At 36.7% G+C, this 12,975-nt stretch overlaps 1 pseudogene; it reads right to left on the reverse strand.

The window, feature by feature from the left end:
* Positions 1-6,422: 6,422 nt before the first annotated feature.
* Positions 6,423-7,094, reverse strand: LOC145114594 (glutaredoxin-C13 pseudogene; annotated as a pseudogene).
* Positions 7,095-12,975: the final 5,881 nt, after the last annotated feature.

Genomic DNA, 12,975 nt, shown 5'->3' on the forward strand with positions numbered 1-12,975 from the left:
AAACAATATTTCTAGATAATTATTATGTACACACATGATTCACTACCCCTTATGTGGTGCATGTGTGATGGTTTACATCTCACCTACTTGTATATTGTTAGGAAAATAAAGGATATAAGTTTAGTGATTCTTCTATACCATGAAGAGATTCCATCATTGTGCGATGCTTCCATGCTTGCCAATTAACCATCATTGTGAGCTTGGACCTTTTGAGATGAACTTGGGGTATAGAAAGATATGCATAATGCATTATTGATATTGTTTGTTGATTGGATTAACCTAATTTGATTGGTAAATCTTTTAAAGCTTGTTAATCTTATATAGCTCACTATTGTTACCCTATTTCCTTTTATTGACTTGAGTGGATTATAACACCCATCTTTAAAATCATATGGATAAGTTATTTGGAGATAGTTCCATGGATCCACAACTTGAACAACGAGTCAAAATTATGACATTCTATATATCATTAGCGATTCTAGGAATAGATGAGTCGTCGTGTTTCAAAAAGTTTGTGTTATGCATCGTAATTGAGATCATCAAGATATAGGGTTAGAGGAGCGAACGATTTGATGTTTGTAAATAGTTTATCAGAATTGACCATTGGATAACAGGGAGATGCCGGTGGAGTAAACTATTGTTGTTGGTCAGAGTGAAGGAAAATGGTGACCAGTGCAACACCATTAAAGCAGTGGCGGATCTAGAAAGGGGTTGCACAAATTTTTTAAGGATTGCACTACTAGAAAAAATTCATTTCTAAAGGTGGTTTTCGTCACAAAATCGCCAATAAACCGGCGAATTTACACTAAATTCACAATTATCAGACTTTGTGATGGATTGCCAATAGATTCGTGACGGATTTGTGACGGACTTCCAACGGATTTGTGACGGATTTTGACGAATTTTCACTAAATTTACATTTGATGAGAAAATTTGAGGGGTATCCCGTGCTACCCCGTGCAATATAGTAAATTTGTCCCTACGTTAAAGGGGAGAGAGAGAGAGAGAGAGAGAGAGAGAGAGAGAAGTGAATCGAAAAATATTGTTGTGAATCAAAAATAAATGATGCGAAATGAGAAAGGTATTTTAGAGAGAGAGAGAGAGAGCGAGAGAGAGAGAGAGAGACTCTAAGGGTTTCTTTGGTATGATAGAATGGAATGAACGGAATAGAATGGACAACATGATGAAATGAGCAATGTAATGAAATGGATTATTACATTCCAATGTCATATATCCATGTTTTGTTAGCTCAAAGAGAATGAATTATTCAAACATATTGTTTTTTATCAATAAATACAAACCTAAGTAGTGTAAAATTGATAAAAAAGAAAAAACATTATTTTTATAATAATAAACTTTAATTAAAGAAAAATATATGGTTAGATAATCTGAAGCATATTTTTTTTTTCAAAATACACATTATATGCTTTATATTAGTTTAAAAAGAATTATTTATGAACTCAAAAAGTTATAAAATAAAAAGAACTATATATAATGAAATCTTGAAATATAATTATAAATAAAAAATAAAAAAAAATATTTAATTAAAGTTTTGAAATATTTTAAAATGGTTATTCTATTGGAAACTCTATAAATAAAAATAATTTTAAATTATAAATATATAGCATTACATTCTAAGAAGAAGAAAATAAATAAATAAAAATAAAAACAAAATAAAAACAAAATTTTAAATATATAGCATTCATTCCGCCTTAATGCTCCATTCCATTACATCTATGATTACTATGTACCAAACGGTGCCTAGCACTATGCAATTCGATATATTTCCCAAAACTCAATGGTATTAGTATTGTGAAAGGAATAAATCCAATAATACCATGGGCCAAGCTATACATGCAAATAATACATGACTAAAATGTTTGATATAAAATTCCATTATGCATTAATAGGATTCACACGTAAGAAAAATATAATAATAAAGAGAAAAATGTATATAAAGGATTGTTAGGTAAAATATGAAAGGTTGAAAACATGTGACTATGCATGTGAAATAAAAGAATCAAATTCAAACTGAAAGTTGGAAAATAAGTGGTGCATTCAACATGTTCAAACTTGAAGTTGGTAGACTTTAAATTGGTTACAACTCTTTCTGTTTTCACATGGCAAACATTCACCTATATATATGCATGTATGTTTTGCATATTTGGTGTGCAAAAACTTGAGAGAACATCAAGTGTAGAGTGTCAAGCCAATTGTAATCTTGTGAGTTTTAATAAAATTCTCTAGTTGCAGCCCGTGGATGTAGGATTTGCACCGAATCCGAACCACGTAAAATCCTTGTGTTCTTTATTGCTTTATTTTCTCGTGAGTTTGTGTGTGTGTGATAGTGTGTTTCCGCTGCGTGTACCCGGTCCGGTTCCTAACAACTGGTATCAGAGCCAGATTAGCGAGGTTTGGAGGGTACGATCGTTTTTTTTATCACGCACGAGTGTATCTGATTTGTATCTTGTTTGTCATAATGGCTGAAGACAAGGTGGTAATCGAGAAGTTCAATGGTTCTGATTTTAGCTGGTGGAAAATGCAATTAGAAGCATTACTATGTCAGAAAGACTTGGACGTGGTACTCGGAGACAAACCGGAGAAAATGGAAAAAGCTGATGAAGATGCGTGGAACTCAAAGGACAAGAAAGCCAAGGCGGTTATTACATTGTCATTGACGAAGAGCGTTGCTTTCAACATCATGAATGAAACCACGGCGCGTGGTATGATGGAGGCTCTGTCAAATATGTATGAGAAACCATCGGCGGCTAACAAGGTGTTCTTGATGAAGGAGTTGTTCACTACAAAGATGAATGAGGAAGGCTCAGTTACGGTTCACATTAACAATCTAAATTCAATTCTGTCCAGATTATCATCTGTGGGAATTAAATTTGATAATGAGACTCAAGCTTCGCTGCTACTAGCTTCTCTACCTGATAGCTGGTCCGGAACAGTTACTACTGTTACGAGTTCCGTGGGGACCAGTGGTATGACTTTTGAAGGGGTTAGAGATTTGGTTCTTGGCGAAGATATCAGACGCAAGAATCAAGGTGGATCTTCTTCTTCTGATTTATTAAATGTCGGAAGAGGTAGAGGGAATAGCAGGAGCAGTGGGAGTCGGGGAAAAAGTTCTTCTAGAACTTTGAAGAATGTGAAATGCTGGAACTGCCAAGAGGTGGGACATGTTAAGAGTCAATGTCCAAAGAAAGAATTAAACATTGCTGGTGTTGAGAGTGTGTCTGAGGATGATGCACTGATACTCAATATGGAAAGTTCTGTGGACTCTTGGGTCATGGATTCAGGGGCTTCGTTTCACGCCATGGACAACGGGGAAACGATGGTGAATCTAAAAAAAGGAGATTTTGGAAAGGTACGGTTAGCAAATGACGAGATGCTTCAAGTAACGGGCATGGGAGATATTGATCTAGTTACTTCATTGGGAACTACATGGAGCCTGAAGAATGTCAGGGTTATTCCGGAGCTGAAGAAAAAATTGATTTCTGTTGGTCAGCTGGATAAACAAGGACTGGAAGTAAGGTTTGGTGGTGGTAAATGGATGGTGGTCAATGGTAATTCGGTGATTGCTCAAGGTATGAAGCGTGGGTCATTGTATATGGTTGAGGTACCTGCTGAGGGAAGTATGACCATCCCGATTAAGCAAAACAAAATCTGGTTCGCTAAATCTACTGCTAAGAGAGTTCATTTTGCAAACATGAATTCTGGAGCCAAGGGGATGTTAGCTGAAAGAGTCGGAAATTCTAAACCATTCAGGGGATTCTGTGACAGTGGGAGCACGGGGTGTGTTCCGGGTACAGTTACAAAGAGCCGTTGGGTTTTGAAGACTAAGACTGGAAAATTCTCTCTTGTTGGAAGTTTGCAAAGTTTGGAGAGTGTTAGTGGTCCTCGGTGTATCTCTGGATCTGGTGGAGTGTCCAAACCGGTTGAGACAGAGGATGAGTCGGTGGTGGGATTAGCCACGACTGAGTTGGAGCTAGTGGGAGCTTCAACTGGCCCTTCTAGTACTTGAAGATGAGGGGCGGCTGCAATTAGAGAAATAGGACTAAGTTTAGCTTGTTCTTAGGAACTGGAGGCTTGGAAGACTTGGTTGTTTTAAGATTACTGGAGTTGGATGACAGAGACGGACCATGTTGTTCAAACTTTCAAGTGGGAGATTGTTAGGTAAAATATGAAAGGTTGAAAACATGTGGCTATGCATGTGAAATAAAAGAATCAAATTCAAACTGAAAGTTGGAAAATAAGTGGTGCATTCAACATGTTCAAACTTGAAGTTGGTAGACTTTAAATTGGTTACAACTCTTTCTGTTTTCACATGGCAAACATTCACCTATATATATGCATGTATGTTTTGCATATTTGGTGTGCAAAAACTTGAGAGAACATCAAGTGTAGAGTGTCAAGCCAATTGTAATCTTGTGAGTTTTAATAAAATTCTCTAGTTGCAGCCCGTGGATGTAGGATTTGCACCGAATCCGAACCACGTAAAATCCTTGTGTTCTTTATTGCTTTATTTTCTCGTGAGTTTGTGTGTGTGTGATAGTGTGTTTCCGCTGCGTGTACCCGGTCCGGTTCCTAACAAGGATCGCACCATTTGTTGAACCCACCCTTGGTTGATTTGGTTTGCTCTCCATCTTTCTACAATGTGTCATCAAATCTAATACGTTTTTGTTGTAATGGTGTTGTACGTTTATAAAAGTATACCAGGGATACTCAATTCTATATTGAAGACAAAACTAAACAAGTAATGTCACTATCTCCAAAACCATCTCATTTTATTCTCCAAGTAACTCTTCTCGTCTCTCTCTGGTCATCTCTAGACCAGATGTCATCTAAGGAGACACTGTCTGCCTTTGGATGGAGGTACAATTATCTACACCTTACATCTGCGTACTCCATTCCTTTGGGACTTGTGTCTTTTTTATGTTAATATTTACTTATAATTTTTTTTCTTTAAACATACTTAAACGAAATGGAAAAGTACCAATGATGATATTTCGAGTAGGACGGATATACTTTGAAAGACAAGAAGAATATCTATATTTTGTCATTTAGGAATTGTAGCAGAGACTCTTCTATCATGCAATCTTTTCCAAACGTCGAGAATATTTTCTCAAATGATTTTATTATGCCTTTATAGATTTCATATGCATTTTTCTGTTACATGTGAAGATTGATTCGAATAAAAGAAGATATATGTTTTTTTTTTTTGATCTTTCACATACTAAAATCCCAACATATATGTAAATATGCACAAAGTGCTCAAAAGGACGAAACCTGGCTTGAGACAAGGCATAAATGGACCGGTTCTGGTTTTAAAAGGCAAAACTGGACCAGGCCTAACTCTTGGCTACTGAGACCGGTTCTTGGAAGAACCGGTCTCAAGCTTGAAGAATCATCCCTTTTGGTGTGGATCTTTTCATGTGAAAGTAAGTAACTTTCTCAATCACATAAATACAACGATCTCTTTTTGGTTTCCTACTGTTGAAACTGTTGTAACAGCATCAAGATGCAAAAGAATGTATGATATTAGCATCTCTGAAGATGTTCTTGTTCCAGGATTCCTCAAGCCCACCATCAAGGGGTAAATTGCAAAAAGTGCAGGACACTTTTATCATTTCCAATCAATGCAACATACTTTTCTTATAACCATTTATTGTAACAAACTACCATTAACATTTTTACCCAAATTTATGTAATGTTTTACATAGCATGGTACAAAAGTTATAAGTTTATTGCCAAAGGGCACACCCACAGTGGCGAATTAACCCAAATTCTCTAACCTGTGTATGCACTACTAGTATTAGAAATTTTGTTTTCAATTACAAAAGAGTTCCAGTAATCTAGAACAGCGTCTCTACTGTATATGAATGTACGCAGATATGCAACTTCTTTAGAACCGGAATATGCAGATCACAAAAGATCAAAGCAAGTCTAATGAAGAAGCTAAAACACCAGCACTTCTTTGTTCTTGATCTTTTCTATGAGCTTTATGAAAAAGGGAATCTGAAAAGAAATTGAAACTAACAAATATATTAATAAGAGCAAATGAAAATGAAAGACTAGAGCATTCAATGCCTTTCTTTATTTAAAAGTAGAGCATATATCTTCTGAACTTTTTTGAAAATGAAGGTTGCGGAATGTCAGAAGCTGAATATATCACCTGCACTTTTTCTTTCTTATATTTTTGGGTTCTTATATGTATTAAATGGAGATGACAAGGCAACTATCTGATTCTTCAATAGCATTCCATACTCATTTTGTAGACATAAAATGATCCTGGAAGGATCAAATAACCTTTTTGGAGTTTGCTGATTTAAACCCTCTTTTCAATTTGGAAGATTCAAAAAATATAGATTTACATGTTAGTTCTTGAAAAGAGGCCAGTAAGTAGTAACACTTGGTAATAGTAATAATTTATAATCACATTCATCCGAATGATATCCATGTGTTTCATCAAATACATGTGAACAGATTAAATAAACTACATTCATAATCTAAAAACTAATGATAATCTTAATAATTGCCTAAAAGCCAATATTCCTTATCCTTAAGCTAATGAAAAGCTACAAAAGTACTAATAATACAGAACATATATAGTCTAGTCGAATATATTAGTACTGCTCATAGTCTTGAGCCAACCTTATTTCTTCAGATTGGAGTTTGTTTTCTTAAGACAGGGATTGATAAGGTTTGAGCAGTGGAATGAGGGAGCCGCTTAGGTGGAGGGACATGACCTCATTGGTGGACCCCACGAGCTTGCCACATATGTATACAGCTGGCACAGGGGGTGAGTTACACCCTTGCTTCAGGAGAGCCTTCTCCATCTCCCTTCCTTGAGGATCTTGGTCTATTTCATGAACTACAGGGCTCACCCCAAGTTCTTGGAACAGAATTGTGACAGCATAGCACAAGCAACAGGTGCTCTTGGTGAAAATCACAACTCCATTCTCAGATACCAATGATTTTATCTTCTCCATCTTACTTGGATCAAAATCCAATTTAAATTGTGATCCGATTGGTTGCAAGTTTTTAATTGTCGAAGAAGAAGATGAGGTTTGCTTGAAGTTTGAGGTTTTCGTGCCACTTCTATTTATAAGAAACTAAGCTCCTTCTCTCCAAACAACAGAATGATGGGGTGCTTTACTTAGATGCTTCAAAACTACTAAGGGTATCTTTGAAAGATGTATACTCTTTTTGTGCATAAAACGGTGGAACAACTTGAACAAATATATTCTTTCTTGCAAACAAATCATAACCGTATGGTGCATTGATTAATTGTTTCAAATCATGATTAAGTGGCCATTAACATGTTCGTTGGACGTGGGCAACCTCAAGACCATGGATTACAGTCCTCCACAATCTACGGGCGTGAGTACTGAGCAGTACTACACGAAAAAGTTGAAAAGGGCTGGTCAATGTTGTTTCAAACAGATTCCTTCCTTCAATCAATTTATACATATATTCTGAGGGTAGAAAGATTGGGAATGAGATTGCTTTAGGTGGGCTATGATTCTTTATATTGCGCCACCAACTTCCTTACATTCCTTCATACAAGCGAATCTTGTGATAATGAGTTTATTCAAATGGATCCAAGTTCAATGAGTCTAAACTGAATGAACTACTAATAATGCATTTATAGACAATATTTCATTGTTTTTTACATCCTAATTTGTGTTGGAGTAATTCTAAATATGGGTCTACGGAAACTTTCCTTATTTTAGTATTAGTCTTTATCTTTCCCTCTATATTGGAATTAGACTAGGTTTCATTTTCCTTCTGGTATAAACTAGGTGTGAGATCCATGTATTACATGAGTTTATTTAAAAGAAAAACTAACTACAAAATTCTAAACATTTGAGAAGTTGAATTTATAAGAAAAGTGAGAAAATATTGAATTATAAAAAGTAAAGTGTTTTTTTTCTTTTAAATTTAAATAAATAATTTAGATAAATAAATAAAGAAAATTAATAAATCTTTAATTTAGTAATTTGAAATTAAAAGGAAAATTCATTAATGAAATTGATATTAATTTATTATTGCATTTAAATATTATCTGGAATTTAATAAAATGAAAAAAACCATAAAATGACATGTGGAATAAAAATTAATTTAAAATAACCACAGAATTACATGTGGCAAAATAAATGAGAATGTGACATGTGACAAAAAGATCTTTATTTATTAGGGAGGATAGAATTTAAAGTTGATGTAAGGACAAAAAAACAGTCCATTGTCACTCAATTACCCGATTCTGACGAGAAGCAATTACGTTGCTTGGGCCATCAATATGAAGGTGTTCATTCAAGCACATGACATCTAGGACGTTATTGAACCTAAAAGTCCAAGGAATGTGGTCAAAGTAAGGAAGGATAAGATAGCACTTGCCGTCATCTATCAGGAATCCCAGAGGATATGTTGTTGTCAATTGTGAAGAAGAAAATAGCAAAGGATACATGGAAAACACTGTGAATTATATACATGGGTGTAGACATAGTCAAACCCACAAAGGTTTAGACATTGAAGGCGGAGTTTGAAATCCTGAATTTGAAAGAGACGCAGACCATAGATTATTTTTCCTTGGAGGTAAATACTGTGGTGAGTAACATACGGGCCTTGTGGGACACGATGGACGTGGAATATGTGGTAAAGAATTTACTTCATGCTTGTAACGTCCCGAAAATCCAAGGATTTTTTTCATTTTTAAAACAATCAAAGTGGATGTATTATTTAAAATCAGATTAATATCATTAATTGCCAATGCAGAAAACTCTGGGGGATGCTGTGCAGTCACGCCATGCCCTTCCATTTCGAACTAAAAGTACTTGAAACCATAAATATGAAACCGTAAGCACAAAACTTAGTGAGTTCTCTAAAATACCACATACCAAAACATACATGTGTCTTGTACCTATGTGGTCTTTTCTTGCAATGTCGAGGGCCAAATCCCGGTCTTATATACAAGTGTCAGGGGCCAGATCCTGGTTTTTCATACAACTGCCAGGGGCAAGATCCTGGTCTTCCATACAATTGCCAGGGGCCAGATCCTGGTCTTTCGTACCATTGTCAGGGGCAGTACAATTGTCAGGGGCCAGATCCTGGTCTTTCATGCAAGCATCACAGAGACAACTAGCATTCCACATAACAAATAATGGGCCGCCATTGGTGCCTTCGACCCATGGATATAGTGAAAAACTCACCTCATATCCTGAAAGAATAGTTGCACTGATCACTGCTCTAAAAACTATCTCTACCGGTTATATGTACTATTAGCAGGGCCCCAAATCTCAAACTATAAATCAAATTACCCAAAATGCCCTTAGGTCAAACTTGGTCAACCTTGGTCAAAGTCAAAGTCAATGGTCAAGGTCCAAAAGTCAATATTTCTTCCCAGCGGAGTACGCCCTGCGTACCAAGAGAGTACGCCCAACATACTCTGATGTTGACCACAAGTTGGGCACTGAATGCGTACGCGCAGCGTACCACCAGGTACGCCCAACGTACACAGCCCAGTCCCAAAACTTCATTAAGCTCTTACGTCCAAAGCTCAGATCCAAGTCCAAAGTGATGTCCTAAGTCATAAAGTTTCCAACTTTATGACTTTGCATGGCTATAAAGAACTTAATGTACAAAACCCTAAGTTCTTAACCCAATAAGGCATCACAACTCTTGTATGGAAGGGATAGAAGGGACAAGATCACATTTTTATGGTTCATAATAGCTCCATAATGGATAAAGTTTCCAACTTTATCCATTAGAATGGTCCCAACAAACAAGATCTAGTCTTTAAGTCTCAAAGGGGCCCAAAAATGCATCTTTTTCAACTTAATACATTAAGTACAAGTCTCCAACCTTCAGATCTGAATGAAAATGATGTTTAGATGGATAAAGTTTCCAACTTTATCCATAACAAGGTCACAAACTTTCAAGATCTAAACTTTATGAACTAAAAGTGACAAAAAAACTAGTTAGATCTAACAATTTCATCATCAAGATTCAAACTTTATACCTCTTGAAGAAAGATCAAGGTTAACAAAGTCTGGATCTACAAGCTCCAATGCAACCAACACATCTTCAATGAGTTCCTTCTTCTCCAAGGTGCACCAAGAACACTCCAAAGCACTTAAAAACACCTTCTTTTTGCTCACAAGGCTCAATCTAGGGTTAGGGTTACAAGAGAGGGTGTTGGAGAGGTGGAAGCTGAGAATTGAATGGGTTTGGGGAAGTTAAGGAGCTTAAATACGGCTCAAACCATAAAAATAGAGTTTGGGCACTGATCGTGTACGCCCACCGTACTCAATTTACGCCCAGTGTACTAGGGATGCCCTAGTACGCCCAGCGTATGCGGCTCAACCCAAAACCAACCTAACTTCAAACAGTCATAACGTTTTCGTTCCAATTCCGTTTTCGACGATCTTTATATCCACGAAAGGTATTGAAGAGCTCTATAATATTATCTAAATATCTTAGACTAAAAACTTCTCAAACAAAAATCCATATTTCATGTAAGAACCTGGCCTACGACTTTTCCCATTTTACCCTTTGACTCCAAAACACAATTCAAAGGTTTAGATCTCATAACCATCATTACCTCCTTCCAAAAGGTCTAAACATCGCCTCCTTAAGGCCCAAATCCTTTATATAACTGACTTCCAGCCCATGGCCCTGAATCATAGAATTGATGGGTTTTGAGCATTCTAACACTCCTATGGTGTACATGCAACCCTAGAAACCTTGGATCTATGTTTGACTAAGATACATGCAAATAATTATTTTTCCAAGGTTCTTATCCTAACTAGCATGGCATGGGATACTTGAATCAAATAAAACTAGTAGAATTACTTACCTTGTAGTAGTAGTTGATTGCTTGGAGTTTGAGAGCCTAGCACCAATAATGTGGATGCCTTAAATGGAAGTCACAAATCACCACAAACTTGGAAACTTGAGAGAATAGTCACAAACTTCTTGAAATCGGCCCTCTTGGTTTACACACATCAACTCATGTTATTTCAAGAACCAAAGCCTCCTTTATATAGTGTGGTGGATTAGGGTTACATCCATGTAAACCCTAATACCCATGTCTTTTCATTTCCATGAGATCCATGGGTTAAAGCTCGATGGAGTATCCATGGACTTTCCATGCAAGCCTAGCCCATTCCAAATAAGCATTAGCCCACACTATATAAATACAAGAGCCCATATTTAATTAGTCATACTTTTGATCTCTAAATTAATTCTAAATTAATTATAGATCAATACTAATTAAATAATATGATTTTATATTAATATATTAGGACTTATAATATATTAATAAATCATAACTTATACTATTCTCAAACGATTATCCATAAATTGTTCGGGTGAAATGCAACCCAAATGGACCATGCCGGGTCGGGTCAAGTACATACCAAATATAGTTATGGACTTAGACACTATATCCAACAGTCTCCCACTTGGATAAGTCTAATAACTATAGTTGCAAGTATGACTTCAGGAACTGATCAGCAATCGTAGCTCTTTAAACTCTGTTGAACTATGAAGCGCCATTTTAGATAAGTGATCATATAATCCTCTGTTCTAGATATCAGCCGGACAAATACATGGAACATGGTCTTGCTTATTGTCCAGCATTTGTTTCCCGATTTCCAATTTGTTTGACATAGATAAGTGATCATATAATCTCTAGGTTTGAAGACTTATATGATATTACCGTCTCACGATCACTCGAGATAAATTCCATGAAGTGATACAAGTGAGCGTGGGTTGAATCCAATACTCAGAACTTATGAGCACTCATGAGTGTTGTAGCCTCGCTTTGTCTAACATCTTAGACCTCTACAAGCCAACCCATGACAGTCTTGATTCATATCTACTTCCAACATATGACCGACTGTGGAGAGTTTGAATAATATGATATAAACCATAACATAATTATTCTGGAAGTCAAAACATGCAAAAAGAAATAATAGTAAACGATTTACAAGAGATAGCAACACTTTACTCATAAATAACAACTTTTATTTATCATCAAATGTCAATTACATTTTACAAATTTCAAGATTATCTAACTACTAATACTAATATCATCCTTCAGCCCTATGGTCCGAGCATGCTGGAGATGCTTAGCCCGAGCCAGTCCCTTCGTGAGGGGATCTGCTGGGTTCTCATCCGATGATACCCTCTTTGCCACGAGGATTCCTTCTTCTATTCGATGTCTGGTGAAGTGATATTTTCTGTCAATGTGTCTGGATCTCCCATGATCTCTTGGTTTCTTGGCTAAGGCAACCGCACTATTGCTGTCACAGAAAATCTCCATTGGCTCCTTTATAGCTGGTACAACTCCAAGGTCTCCGATGAAGTTCTTTAGCCATATAGCCTCCTTTGCTGCCTCGCTTGCTGCTATATACTCTGATTCACAAGTGGAATCAGCCATTGTCTCCTGCTTGGAACTTTTCCAAGTAATTGCCCCTCCGTTTAGAGTAAAGACCCAGCCCGACTCAGAGCGGAAATTATCCCTGTCAGTCTGAAAGCTAGCATCACTGTACCCTACAACTCTCAAGTCCTCACTGCCACCGAGGGTAAGGACCCAGTCCTTAGTCCTCCGTAGGTACTTGAGGATATTCTTTACCGCAGTCCAGTGTGCCTTGCCAGGGTTCCCCTGATACCTGCTAACCATGCTCAAAGCAAAGGCTACATCAGGTCGAGTACACGTCATAGTATACATGATCGATCCTACAGCTGAAGCATAAGGTATTCGACTCATTTCTGCTATCTCAGCCTCAGTACTAGGGCTTTGTGTCTTACTCAATTTGGTGTTACTCTGGATGGGTAACTCTCCTTTCTTGGAGTTATGCATGTTGAACCTTTTCAACACTTTGTCCACATAGGTGCTTTGACTAAGTCCAATTAGTCTTTTACTCCTGTTTCTCAAAATCCTTATCCCTAGGATATAGGCAGCTT

The sequence above is a fragment of the Lactuca virosa genome, chromosome 5, assembly GCF_052849685.1.
Source record: "Lactuca virosa cultivar CGN04683 chromosome 5, Lactuca_virosa_CGN04683_v6, whole genome shotgun sequence".
NCBI lineage: Eukaryota > Viridiplantae > Streptophyta > Magnoliopsida > Asterales > Asteraceae > Lactuca > Lactuca virosa.